Raw genomic sequence first — 13,048 nt, 5'->3', positions numbered from 1 at the left:
TTACAATGCAGTATAAAAGCACATATGTATAAACATGTTCTTTACAGGGGTATCCAGCCACTAGCTTATTGTTTAGAATACGAATTTAGATCAAGAACAATGCAGTATGAACTAACACACATTTGTATATACACGTGGTCGATGGAAACCCCAGACTACACAACTCATACACATTTACATAGATTTTAAAGAACCAAAAATTATTTAAATCTCTTAAAATGTTGCTTTATTGTGCTCTTTAAAATAGAGCAAACTAAAATGAATAAAGAAAATAAAGATCTAATGCATTAAGTTGAAAATATGAAATGGCCCGAAAAGCAACAGGAAATATTGATCCTAAATTAGCCTATGAACTCAGGTATTACAGCAATCTCAAAACTGCGGATGACAGTACACAGACATCGCTTAATACAGCCGAGGCACGAGAGACTAAACAGAAGTTGTCCCTTCAGACTCAGTTCCAAGTATCTTTAAGATTAAATGACCCCTTAATGCTCACTTTGTGCATGGTTTTTAATAAAGTAGTTGTTGGCAACAGAAAGAAGAACAAAGGATGGCAGACAGTCAGGCTCTGCTAAATGTTCTGGCCTGAGTTTTAATGAAAACCACATTTCGGCTGAAAAATATGCTTTACGTGGCAGTGTACAAAATCAAATTTATTGCTTTCTGGTTAAATGTTGAACTCTAAAGAACAAAAAAAGAGAGCACTCCGATGATGTAGGTAAGTGCAGTCATTCCTATTCCGTATATATTACTCCATTTGAAGAAAAGCTTAGAATTAAAAACGCTCCCAGTATCTCAGATCTCAACATGCCTTTTCAGCATCTTCTGCTCTGAAAGGATTTCATAATTAAGAAATGCATGAAAAGTGTCAAAACATAATAAAGCAAGCTTGTTATGTTTGTACACAAAAGACAGAGCACAGAAAACATTACTTATGCAGTGTTCCTTTTTAAAAACACATTTGCAGCATAAAAATGTATTGAATGAAAACCTTTCTGCTTGCCTGCATTTTAAAGTCTAACGAACAGTTTATTGTTTGTTTCACTCTATTTTCTTTTTGGTGCATTTCATTTCTTTGGCAAGAGATATTTCACATTTAGAGAAAGCCTCTCGTACTGTAGTTAAATGAGCCAAACTGCATCATATCCTTAGGGCACGGAAACAAAGAAGACAAATGCAACATTACTCTGTAAACCTGCTGGTTATAAGACCGGCTCAGCTAGACATATCGAGCACAGCAGAGAGACATAACCACTGCCACAGCTTGCCCTCCTTCAGACTTAAGCAACAAAACATGTATTAGAAGTCTTGCATGCAGTGGTGCAGCTGGTTATAAGAAACGCCCTGGCTTGACTAAAATCAAGAGTTTCAAGCGAAAATAAAAGTGAAAATACCTGCTGTACCATCCTGCTCCCTTTATTCTCCATAAACTTAGCAGCTGCTCTGGTCCCAGGCCATACAGCATCTGCCCAAAGCAAGCATCAATTATGGATGAGGGCGTGTGAGCAGCGTAACGTGTGCCTGAGCGTGGACGCTCGGGGTGTCGAAGGAGGGGGAGCTAACGCGAGGCTGACTGACCTCCCTCTCAACATCTGACTGCTCCCAAAACCTAATCCAGATGGGACTCTCTCACTCTGCTGGGCCTCGCCCCATCAATCACAGCAGGCCACTCCTCTGTCTCCTGCTACTAGTTATAGAGTGCACCACTGAGCAGATGATTACACACAGAAGAAGAAAAAACACAGCTTGACTACATTAATAGCTGTTTAAAAAACATTAGAAATGCTACTATGGAAGTCGCCGGAAGCTGAACATTTTTGTTTTAAAATTAAGACTGCTGTATTCAACGTTACAAAACCCCCTAAACTTCCAGTGCTGCGGCTTTTCGATAGCTACGATGTACAGGAACACGTGTGCGTTTCCACGGGATTAATTCGTCCTGTATGTGGTAGACTTAATACCAATAAGATTTCTATTTTAAAATTGCTGAACTCCACAAGTAAACCATCAATATTGAACTAGCCTGGTTTAGATTAAATGTACTTTATCCTTCCATACAAATGAAATATTGTTTCCTTTTTTGTTTCATTTCATGACATCCCTCTTACTTAGCAGGGGAAATATTTCAGAAATGCTTCCAAGATTTAGTTCTGTGAGGCGCTTTAAGCAACTTAATGCTTCACTATTAAATGAACTTCCCTGGATGCTCTGGAGGTACTTTTAGAATGATTAAATTTCTAATTAAATCACATAATAAAGAAAAAAAAAAAACAAACAACAAAACCAACCCAAGAATATATAGACAGCCCCAAAGAATACATGTTCATTGCCATTCTGTCGCAGACTGCCTGCAGACACAAGAATTCAGGAACAGGGCAGATACGTAACACGGGACTTATTCTTACAAACGTTCCAGTTCTAAGGGGTGGGCAGAACAGCAGATAAACAGCCATCAATTCATCATTAAACTTATATTCCAACTGAAATGCACTGGATTTCTTTAAAGCGGCAGTGTAATTCTTCCAGATTTGTTGCTGGCACTCCCCAATTAATGATAATAAAAGCAGCCACTTCAAATTTTTCAGAAGGAATCAGACATCCAACCACACTGGACCGATAATCACAACTGACTGACTCTGCGAGCTTTCTCTGTTGTAGCTTAATTATCTGACCAGGCCACTCGACTCAGATCATTTGCTTCTGCAATCATACAAAATGAATTCTCCAGCCACCTCTCTTTTTTGGAAGGTTTAGTACAGAGCCAAATTCAGATTTCATGTAAAAAATAATCTCATTCCAAAAGAAAGGTATCCTCAAAAGTAAGAAAGATAATGCAATTTTTTTTTTTTTCAGAGAGCGTAAGGCAGAAAGGTAATAGTAAGTAAGCAAAAGAGAATTTCATTACTACCTTAGCAAGAAAGTACCACCTATTTACTCCCGTTACAGAGAAACCCTTACTTTTGGTGCTCTTCACATGTAACATACTGTATTCCAGTAAAAGTCTGTGCTACTGCTACGTATACATTTGAAAACTAAACGTTCGTTTTGTGCCTGAGCCTGAGGTATGGAACAGACTAACCAAGGAAACATCACAACACCCTCCAAAGTAGGAAGGTTATCTACATTTACTTACATTTAACAGAAGACAAAGAACTTATCAAAAATTAAGTCCCAGTCTGAATTCCTGCCTGCAGTCAAGACCCCGGTATTGTAGACGTACAGGTACGTACCAAGAAAGCGTTCCCTCCGACACCTTCATTCTCTCCAATTGTCACCGCTGAAACTTTGATGCTGTGATTTATTACACTAGCTTTCCTCGTCCTACACGACAATTCTTTCTCCCGCTCTTTCCAATGGCCCAAATGGACATTACTCTGCCACACTAATTTGTTTTGCTTCCCCGTTATCACCTAAATATTTCTTTTTTTTTTTCTTTTTTTAACTTAAGTTTCCTGCATGTCCCTCACTTTCTCCAACTCTGACTCTTAGGTATTTTATACAGGTCTTTTCAACAGCAGCTCAATCTTCTACTCCCTCCATCAACCAATATTTTCCTTTTATAAATAAATGGAAAGATTTTTACACCACATTTTGAAAACACGAGTCTCCAAAATTGTCTGAAGACCCATACAGCAAGAGAATCTGGAGGATTCAGCAGGTGTATCCTCAATTAATTTTCGCAATGAGAATTGATTCTTAAAACATTTCAAAATAAAGGTATAAAAGGAGCCTGTCCTTTCCCACAAGACAATATAGGAAAGTACACCTAATCTTATTTTACACTTTTACTGGAGCATACTGAAGAAGATGATGCAGCATCCCTGTACCCAAATAGAAAAAAAAAAAAACAAGAAAAAAGAAAAAGAAAAAAAATTATTGGATTGTCAACATACAAGGTGCATAAAACGCTGCCTGGAGTGCTGGCCTTCAAAGGAGTAGCAGTCAACATTTGAAGTCTAACTGTCAGTCGGCTACGAGTGCCATCCCTTGGGCATCAAGACCAGGTCCAAAACTGTTGAACACCTTCATAAAAGACTTGCATGAATTGTCAGAATGCAAGTTCATACGTGACAGCAAACAGGGGGAGCAGTTATAGGGGTCTTGAGAAGCTAGAGGAATGGGCTGACAAGAACCTGATCAAAGTCCTGCTCTTGGGACAGGATAACCCCATGCACCGGTGCGGGCTGTGGACTGGCAAGGGAGCAGCTCTGCAGAGAAGGATCTGAGAGAGCCCTGGTGAACAGTAAGTTAGGTATGAATCAGCAGCCTGCCTCTGAGGCGACAAAGGCTCACTACACGGCGGGCTGCGTTAGCAACGAGATAGCGCACGAGTTGAGGAAAGAGATCATTCCTCCCTGCACAGCACTTGTGAAACAGCATCTGGAACACCGTGTCCAGTCTGGAGTCCCCCAGGACAGGAGACACATTTGCAAACTGGAGAGTTCAGCGGTGGGTTGCTAAGACAGCTGGAGCCCACGAGGAGAGGCTGAGGGAGCTGGTGTAGCATAGCCTGCAGAAGAGAGGGCTGATAGACAACTTAACTGCATCTTCTCCAACTTGGACGGTTACAGAGACTGAACCAGACTTTTCTCAGAGGTACAGAGTGAAAGAATAAGAAGCAACAGTCAAAAGTTGCAGAAAGCTAAATTCTGCTTGGCTATAAGGAATAAAATAATGAATATGAGGGAAATGAAGCATAGGAACATGCTGCTCAGAGGTTGCAGCATCTTGGAGACTTTCAAAACTCAACTGGACAAGCCTCTGAGCAACCTGATCTGTGTAGTTACCCCTGATTTAGAAAGGATGTTGGGATTATATGGCCTCTGAAGTTCCCTTCCAACCTAAGTTATTCTATGATTCCACGTGGTTTCAGCAGTGCCAGAATAGCTTGAAAATAGACTTTATACTTTTATTATCCTATTTGATTACTTTCCTCATACAGGATTTACTGAGAAGGAAAAGACTAGTTACAACTTCTGGTCTGCTTTCTCTCCTCAAGAAACACTATCTCAATTATTTGAGATGGATTTGGAATGCTTTCTTAGAAAAATATATTTACATTTGTTTAATCCATAGCCAGAGCAGTATGGAAGTGGTAATCACTATAGTGCATGCAAGACAAGAATAGTTTCACAAACAATGCAAGTTAGTGTTGTGAACTAGGACATGTCTTAATTTTCTGCCAAATGTCACCATTTTCCTCATATGTAGAGGAACACCGCCTTGACAACTACATCTCCATAGAAAGGAGTATTTTCCCCTGCCTTCTGCATCACCTCTAAAACAATACTACAGGCATGTAAGCTTTCTAGTTTTATCTGCAGTTTTTCTACTGAAATGAAATATTATTCCATTTCATATATTTATTGAAAATCACTGCCACCTCCTAAAGCTGAATTGTAGCAAAGCTAATATGTCCATTTTCTTATTTTTCAGTATCTAAGTGGTTGAAAAAGCCTATTTTTTTTTTTTGACTGCTATACTGATTGAAGATATGGGATTTTTAAAGCTGAATCAGTTCCCAAGCAATTGTGACAAGAGAAGCGAGAGGTTAATGCACTGAAGAACCAATCAATGGGAGTTGGAGAAAGAGGACAAAGCAGCAGGCATATATTACGCTATACTGACATAAGAGATTTTGTCCTGAGAAACCATTTCTTAATAATCTTAAATCTTCAATTTTCAAGAATGAAGGCAACACAGACCAAGTGGTAAATTACAGGCCTTTACAGGAAACAGTAAAAACATCAATCTGTTCTTATAATCTAGCTAACGCAGATCTCGGAGCTACCACAACTGATGTTCTGCATGAGAGGACAGAAACGTGCACTGCAACCATGGAGCCTGCCTGTCTGCAAAGCAAGAACCATTGGGCCTTCTTTTATACCTACAGACAAAAATATTATTCATAGCTCAAGCAGTGGAAGCAGCAAAGATGTGTTGGCAAGACTATTTTACCTGGCTGTATTAGCACTTCCGAGAAGGCAGACATACCAGCCCAGGTGACAAACCGTGCTCACGTAGCAAGACTAGGTCTGGTCTTGACGCAATCCTGCATCAGGCTTTGTAAGCCTTTCTTCTAGACACCACTGAGACTGTTCCTACCTTGTAACTTACACACAAGCACTTCCAGAATTTGAGTCAAAAAAGTTCTCCAAATGTCACCGTATTGGTCAAGGATTGAACATTGCAAAAGATGAGAGTTTGCAGAGGGGAACTGAACAGCAATCAAATGCAGGTATATGGGTTTGGACAGTTAGATAATTTCTAGAAATCTGAGAAATTCCTCTAACATAGCTAAAATATTTAATTTCAGATTTCTTGTAAATAGAATTCAACATCTCACCTGCAATTTACTCCAAAAAAACCCCCAACAAAACCCTAACTGAGTTTCTCAGGAGATTGGGATTGGATAGAGCTAGGGTTTTTAAAAGTGTCTAAATCAGGCAATTTAATCTAGCTGAGGTTAATAGTTACACAAAGTTATTCCCAGTTTACAGCTGCTGCCTCATCCAGAATATATTAAATGAACTGCTTTTCCAGTTGGTTTCCTAATGGACATACCACAAAATACAGCAAAGTATTTACCAGCTCTGTTAGCCACAGAAAGGGGTGAACCCACACTCATGTCTGAAGGCCATTTATTCTGGAGAAACCGTATCACAGTTTCCTGTGTACCTACTTAGTTATTTTTCATGTACAAACAAATGATTTTATATTTTAAAAATACTAGGCAGAATGAGTGACGTGTGCCACAAATATTACAGACAGAGAACCAACAAATCAGAACTGTAAACAGGCACAGTGTTTTCACTGCGAACTGCTGAATGACCTCTTTTAACCAGGGACACGATCTTTCACTGATGAGCTGTGATTTAGCCTCAGAAAAGAAAGGGGACATTGCTCTTTAATCACTCATGCTGAATCACTTTCTAAAGTGGTACCACAATAACCACAGTTCATCCATTATATGTAAAACAGGTCCAAATTTCAATATCACAAATGGGAGGATCATTACTTGACTCTGCTGAAATAAAACAAGGAACACAGTCAGCTAGTAAGGGAAATGAGAATGTAATGCCATAAGTTGTCTTAAGCAGCAAGATGACTGAAGATCGTACCTCCTCAGCTATTTGTTTGCAAATGTCAAAGGATACAGAGCTGCTTTATACGCCAGGTCACTTAAACCAGCCAGGTAAAGCGATAATGGTTACTGTAAAACTGTTCCAAATGAACTAATGGGAGTTGTTTCATTTTACTTTGTTTAAACGAGGTAAATTTAAGAGTTTGATTTATGCGGTAAGCTCCATAAAGACAATGACATGATTGAGTTTGGGAATTTGGAGGAAGACCAGGAAGATAAGAGCCAGAGTTTGAAAACTGGGCTTCAGGAAAAGAGACTTCAGCTTATCCAGGGAATTGTTAGGAATCCCTAAGGTTCACCCATGAGAGGAAACTGTCCAAAGTAGCTGCCTGATTGATTGAGCCACTGATTAAAGAGAATTTCAGCATGTAGGAACAAGTCATTCATTAAGAAGGAAGATACTTAGCAGAAGGCCCACATGGCTAAACAGAAAGTTTCTCAATGAAGACAGACACAAAAAGGGATCATACACACAATGGAATCGAGGCTTGGCAAGAACAGAGGAGCACAGAAGCATTGCTCAGGTACCTGAGGACAAAACCTGAGAGGTTTTTTTGTCCAGCCTAGCTGGAACTAAGACTAGTGAAGACATTAAGGATGACAGGAAAGGATTCTACATACCAGGTCTGCTTGCTGCAAAAGAAAAGTTCAAGGAAAACATTGATGCAGGGAGGAGACAGCCTTGTGATGAAAAAGTCATCATAATATAGAAGTAGTACTTCATGTCTTTTTTGTTTCAGGTAAAGTCTGATCCTAAATCATTGCACCCAAGTCATGGACAGCATGGACAGTGAAGGAGAGGGACAATGAACAATGGAGGTGCAGCAGGTTAGGGGAGACTTAGTGAAGCTGGATATATTTACATATTTGAAGCCTTAAGACATTCAACAGAAGGTGCGAAAGGAGTAGATCACCTATCATGTGCCAATGCCTATTAAACTACAGAAAATTACACTGATATGGGAAGACCCAGATGACTCAAAAAGCTAACGTTACTCCTGTCTTTTAAAAAGGCAAGGAGGACTACTCAAGGAACCATTGACCACTCGGTGTCATCTCAGGCCCCGGAAAGATCATGGAGCAGATCCTTTTGGAATCCATTTCCAAGCACACAAAGGAGACTTAAATAATTTTAAATCGGCAACATGGATTTTTCAGGGGAAAAATAGTGTTTGATCAACCTGGTTGCCTTCAAAAAACAAAAACTGGCTACACGGACAAAGTTAAAGCACCAGATACAATCTACCATGATGTCCATAAAGCTTTTAATGCTGTCTCCCATAGCATTCCCAGTTGAGAGCTGAGGAAGGAAAGGCTGGACTGTCAGATGGGTTGAAAATCGGCTGGAATGGCAGGTCCTAAGATCAATGGCTTAATGTCTGGCTCATAACCAGTAGTAAGTTAAATACCTGAGGGTCAATACTGGGTCTCACATTGTTGAACAACTTGGACAATGACATGGAGTACATCCTTAGCAAATTTGCAGGTGACACTAAACTCCACCCAGGGACATCTTGATAAACCTGCGGACTGGGGAATCAGAATCCTTACTTCGTTCAATATGGGAAAGTGCAAAGTTCAGCACCACGGGCATCAATGGAATAACAGTTTGCGAGAATGAAGTTCACTGCACATTCACTGAACCCCTCTCAGTTTTAGTCTGTAGATAATAAAGGTATTAAAACACTGAAATGTAATCTATATTAAATAGTAAGTGCCTTGTTATTTGCCCTTAGAAGCAGATTGTTCATAGATTATAAATCTTACGCATTGCAAATGAAAATCTATTATTTCCTTTTTTCCCTCCTTAAAAAAAAAACCCAACACCAAGTCATCTGTGCATTGTTCATGGAGATCCCATGCAATAACCTCCAACTGTATGTGGAAATTGCATATATTCTGCTTTTTACCTGTAACTTTTCAGCAGGCAGAATTTTTGATTTTATATGACTGACCTCAGTATTTTGAACAAATTTGGCAGAATATTTATGAATTCAATATATCCACAAATCATACTTATCAGTTCCAAGAGACAAGAATTGTGATCTTCATGCCCATAAACCTTTGATTAAAATGAAGTTATTTCAACAGAGCTGAATATAGTTTTATAGGTATGAAATTCACCATTCTGCTGTTTCTCTACTTTAAATTTTCGGGGCGGGGGGGGTGTCTAGAAATTAACCATTTTACCATTGCTTTCAGACAATGCCCATTTCCTATGTCTATTGAATTTTAAAGTTTCCGTCATTTTGTTGTTTCTGATGGAACATAGATGACCTGAGCTGCAATGCCCAACTAACACAGCAATGCCATCTTGTTTAATACCAGTTAAAGCGACATTCATTTTTTGGCACTGAAATGAAATGATGGAACACGATCTCCGATGTTATTTACTTCTAAGATTAAAATGACTATCAAAATATCATTGGGCACAAGGAACAGACGGATTGGCTTCCTGCCTCAGCTACACTTTACTATGCTTGTTTATCACCAAGATCATTTGCGTACTTCAGTTAATGTTTCTGTTAAGATGCTGTTATAGCATTAACAAGTAACTCGTTACTCCAAGGTTTGTTGTTAGCAAACTAAGCCCCAATACCGAAGAAAGGCAAAGCTCTTCTCACTGCTGAGATTAAAATGGCAATAAGATTTCCCTATGAAAAGCAAAACACATTTCTAAACACTGCTGAATGTCACAACTGGCTGAAAATTAACAAAAATCTATTAATACAGTGCTACAACAAATCTGCACTTATGAAGAAAATGAACAAAATCCTTTAATGGTTCCTATAGCACTGCAAAGACTTTCACTGACTATACTGATTGGTAAGTTCTACTTTGTTAAATGTCTAAAATGGCCAATTTGTCTTTCTATTTTAATTTCCCCATCTCTAGGATGGGGACTAAACCTGCTCTCAAATCTGCAAAACTACATTGCTTCTCCCCACATATCTTCGAAGATTTAGTTTTTTTACTAGCCCTTCTTCACAAGACTGAACATATACATATAGTAGTGAATCGTGCTATAAAGCTGGCCTCTGCCACATGCCATAGGTGCTTAACCCTGATAAGCTTAAAAACCATTGCTTTGAACAACACATTATTTTAAGAACATATACATTATGGGACTGGGTACAAATGATCTTCCTCAGTTTTATTTTGCGCCTCTCCATGTAAGCAAGGGAGGGCTGGTGGAAGGAAAGGTATTTCCAAAACTGAAACAGCACTGAGAAAAACTTTGGCATATTTACCAGAAGCATACGGCTAATTTACAGCAACCACATCCAACAGCATTTGTGTTTATACAGTGCAGCAGGATGTATACCAGGCACAGCATCCAAACTCTAGAATTAGTGAAAATAAGCATCTACATAGACTATTTTGGGAAAGAAGAGTTATAGCCTGAAAACTGTTTTTAATCCACGTGAAGGGAACCGGCTGTCTTTTCTACTAGAACACTAGATTAAATAAGATATTGAAAAATATTGAAACAGTTCAATATTTGCTGAACACGCACCTAGCGAGATGGAGAATACAGCAAATGTGTTAGCATTCTAGCTGCAAAAGAAATTCAGATTAGATATTGCTACACACAAATTGATAGCTAGTAGGTATTCAATCAGAAAAGTGGTTTTTCTTTTAAATATTACAATCACATGGTATAGTACATCACTTGTGTCAAGTTAAATTTAATCATATCCGCATACTTAAAGGAAAAAAACTGAATACCTACTCATATACCCATGCCAAGAGGGATTATATGAGACTTTATGAAGCCTTTTCCTTTTATTTAATATTCTGATAGCTGTATAGAACAATTTTGATATGTATTATACCTTCAAACTAATCTATTCCATTGTCTTTTTAATGCACACCCAGTATGCCTGAACTCAGAGTTAGAGTATAATGTGTACTGTCAATTACTTACGTTCTTCTGAAGTCTGCCCATGTAAAAGGAAAGACATTTTCCTTGAAGCAGCAATAGATATAATGAGAGCTGCTAAATTTGCTTGAGAGTAAAGCAAAATCATCTGCTTCCTACTAGTTAACAGCACATTTAGAAAGGAACGATAATTTCTGAGGTCCCTCATACCTACCGATTTTTGTCAGCCTTAGCAGAGTCAGGTAGGTGAAGGACTGTGCTTCAGGAAAGGTGTCTGAGCAATGCAACGCAGAACCTTGATCGGCTTTTACTGGAATGTGCTTTTTCTACACAGGTTTAATGGCTTATCTGAACAACAAGGAAAAATGATCACTATGTAATCCATCAGAAATAAACCAGTTTTCAGCTGCCAGAGACTAAATACCACAACAAAAGTGTGGAAACGTGAGTTTTATTCTGAGAAAGTAACCAAAACTGTTAAGCGGCACATATGTCAAGTACGCACTTTGGCAGACTCAATCCACCTCAGAAGACACAAAGACTGTATGCATAGAATTGAGGCTCCAAACTAGGGACCCTAAGAGGCAGAAGTCTACCTCTACAAATGTCCTGCGTTTATTTTGCCAAGGCTTTTAGTGAACTCTCTTCTCATTCAGATCCTGACTTAATTTTCCCTGTCTTTTAATTCTCTCTCTGCCGGCCTCAGTCTTCTTCACCTCCTCCTCCTTTATTACTTCCTCTGCATCCACTTTCTACACCTACCTGCAAAACTCCGATTCTCCCATTTAACGCTTACTGCAACAGCTGAGAGCACAGTAGATGCGAAACGCTGACGGACTGACGTGGTGACACAGTAATATGTGTAAGTATGAACATGAAAAGCAATGGACGACCTTCATACTCACACGCCTGAACTTTCACGCAAAATAGCTTATGTAATTGTGAATTATTCTGAGCAGAAATCAGAGTCTATAGGACTACTACAATTTATAGAACTTTTTCACCTGCTCCCATTTATTCTAGATGCCATTGTAGCCAGTTGAGCTAGGATTTAGAGGATGAAAACATATTTTGGAACTTAACAAAAACTATGGCACTTCCCATTTGTTGGTCTGATGAAGGGGTAAGTATATAACCACCTCGGATAAAGAACCACAAAGGGTTCGCTGCTCGTCAATTGACTTCAGGTAGTAACAAAAATGTTCAATGTTTAAAATGGATTCTAAACTTATACAACTATTGATATTCCCACTGCCTACAGTTCTAAAGAATAGTAGGGGGAAAAAAAAACCAAACCCCACCCCACAAAACACAACAAAGCAGTGAGCTAATTTCAAGTAACAAAAGGTGAAACAAGTAGTTTCGAATCCTCCAATAAAGAGGTCTGCGGTGACTAATAGCATCAATTAAGACAGGCAATGCACACCACATTCAGTTTTGGTTTCACACACACACGTATGTGTTCATGGTATCAAACTAAGAACCAAATTCAATGGGGAGTTATGAAGCATATCAAATTGATCAGAAAATGTTGTTTGTTAATAAGGATTATAAAATAAAATTTTCAAATTATGATTTTAACTTCATTTTAGTAACACAGATTGAACACCAGCTCAATAACCTGAACTGAAGACCTCTCACACACTTCAGAAGCAAACAAATTATGATATAAAGTGTTTCCAGTTAAACAAAGAATATGACATTAATTCAAACAATATAAGCAGTACACATTGTGAAAGTCTCTATTGCTCTATGTAGAAAAGTGAGACCGAGGGTTAAGATACCTTGAACTTAAACGCTGGTTTCCGTATGTCTTGGGCTTTAACAATTTAATACATTTTGCTTCCATTTCTTACATACATAAACCAGAAATTTAAAAGCATAGTTTGCTACTAGAATTTGTTGGCTAACATCTTACATTCTGTTAATCTGAAAGAGTAACCTCATTGCACCATTTCACTTCACATAACAAAAATCAATAAATTAGCAAGCTACCACAAACCCTGCACTGACCCACG

The 13,048-nt window shown here is 38.7% G+C and overlaps 1 protein-coding gene across 50 annotated transcripts in view; it reads right to left on the bottom strand.

The window, feature by feature from the left end:
- The window catches only part of RBFOX1 (RNA binding fox-1 homolog 1), a 907,584-nt gene that overhangs the window by 142,320 nt on the left and 752,216 nt on the right, over nt 1–13,048 (bottom strand). Inside the window, exon 1 of one of the 50 annotated variants that reach the window (XM_054843156.1) lies at nt 11,245–11,320. The exons of the other annotated variants lie outside the window; for them this stretch is intronic. The gene's annotated coding sequence lies outside the window, so the exon portion shown is untranslated. Of the gene's footprint in view, nt 1–11,244; nt 11,321–13,048 lie in introns of those variants that run through there. 50 annotated transcript variants of the gene reach the window in all.

This window comes from Grus americana, chromosome 15 (assembly GCF_028858705.1).
Source record: "Grus americana isolate bGruAme1 chromosome 15, bGruAme1.mat, whole genome shotgun sequence".
Lineage (NCBI taxonomy): Eukaryota > Metazoa > Chordata > Aves > Gruiformes > Gruidae > Grus > Grus americana.
Note: the sequence above shows the minus strand (reverse complement) of the source record. Positions and strands in the feature narration are given on the sequence as shown.